Source organism: Fopius arisanus, unplaced genomic scaffold (genome assembly GCF_000806365.1).
Source record: "Fopius arisanus strain USDA-PBARC FA_bdor unplaced genomic scaffold, ASM80636v1 scaffold00096, whole genome shotgun sequence".
NCBI lineage: Eukaryota > Metazoa > Arthropoda > Insecta > Hymenoptera > Braconidae > Fopius > Fopius arisanus.
In genome coordinates, this window is record NW_011887835.1 from 209,405 (window position 1) to 211,238 (window position 1,834).

Below are 1,834 nucleotides of genomic sequence, written 5' to 3' on the forward strand. Positions count from 1 at the left end.
ATGGGTCGCCCGATGGAGGAGAGAGTGGAAAAATTTCACAGAATGAGAATATTCGCTGCTAAATTCCACAAAAATTTTCCGGAATTAATTCTTTCCGGTGGATGGGACGACACAGTTCGGGTAAAAACGAATAAAAAATCATCAGTAATTACCCAGTAATTACATGTATACCAACGGAGTGATCCAATTAATGAATTTCAATAAATGAATAATTCGAATAATTTATTTCCGAATATTAATAAATAATTTTTCAGATCTGGGACAGAAGAATCGATAAAGGATCGATAAGATCGATAAAAGGGCCTCACATTTGCGGTGATGCCCTAGACGTTCACGTAATTGATCTATAAATTCCATTGATTCATTCGCCCACACGACTAATTGGTCATCGCACATCTTGGCATGGATCGATGTTTAAAATTAAATAGTGAACTCAGACCGTTTTATTAATAAATAACGGAGACCCATCATCATTATTATTGCAAATAGCCGATCATTGGGTTTTGAATTATTTTGATTTTAGGGGACCAAAATTATAACTGGGTCATGGACGGTCGAGGGAAGTCTCCAGCTGTGGGATATGACCGGTGGAAGATTGATGGAGACAATTATTCCTAGGAATCGTCCAACAACACTTGATGGTGAATTTCTCTATGTGGTTCAATATTTTGATGGAGATCCACATGGAAATCTAGTCATCGCTGGAGGAACGGGCACTGGAGCCGTTGAAATCATCGATTTGAATGAAAAAATGGTCAGAGTCATTAACAATTTCTGTCAGTTATAATAAAATAATAAAATAATTAATTCATTTACACTCATCACTCGTTTTATTTTATTTCATATCCTCCGATCCTTCGTCTCTCATCTAATATTTTGAATGTTAGTGGAATTCGGTTATTATAAATTATTGAGGAATTAATTTGTTGATTAATTGTGGGCCACAGGTTGTGGGGAAGTTTGAAGTTGCCAAAGCTGTAGTGACGATTGACAGTCACAGGAGATTTCTGGTGTTCGGTGGTTTCGAGTCGACAATTCGCATCGGCGATTTTCCTGACATGTACTAGATTAATAAAAAATCAATTGAATTTGTCCTGCGATTAAAGGAAACCAGAGCTTTTCGTTGAAGACATTCAGTCGAATGTTCGAGTGATGCCAAAGTTAAATATAAAATACGGCGGCGCCGATGGTCGCCAGCATCCAGAACCAATGGTTCCATGGAAGTCAGTCTGTTCTAGCCCCTCGACGCGAACCGGCTATTTTTTAATTTAATTATTAACAAACGAACGATCGCTCCCCCCAGTTTGACGTACCCCAAATTTAATCTCTCGTTTTTGTGTGATAAGTGCAATTGTGCGATTAAATCGAGTGCAAGTGAAGACCGAAAAAAGGTAACGGTTCATTTTTTTCATTATCTCGATTTATCGAATCGATTTTTCACTCGATTTTTCGTACGGTTCGACGACCTCTTGCTGTAGAACAGAATTATCTTTCTTCTTTCCGTATTTTTGGCACGAGAAAAGGATTTTTCAATCTCTTTACCCTGTGATGTAACAATTACTCCGTCTGACTCAATCGTTATCCGAAAATAATTTCAATTTTCTTCATTTCCTCCGCCAATTGTAATCCAGTGATTTGTAATCCTATTACCGCTGGATTTTATTTATTCCGCTGGCGATTTTATTTTTGGAAATATCCAGAGTCTCGGGCTCTCATAAATGTTTGTTCAACCCGATTTTTTAAACAATTTCACTCCTGGATTTGTTGAGCTCCGGGTGGAGATCGGGATTTAAATAACGATTTTCTGTGTCAGGCACTTGAAATAGGAAATTTT

The 1,834-nt window shown here is 37.6% G+C and overlaps 1 protein-coding gene across 1 annotated transcript in view; it reads left to right on the forward strand.

Annotated features, from left to right (window-relative positions):
- LOC105270862 (myrosinase 1) overlaps window positions 1-336 on the forward strand; it is a gene marked incomplete in the record, with an annotated part of 4,037 nt that extends 3,701 nt beyond the window's left edge. Inside the window, 2 exon segments of the mRNA XM_011312082.1 lie at window positions 1-155; window positions 255-336.
- Window positions 337-1,834: the final 1,498 nt, after the last annotated feature.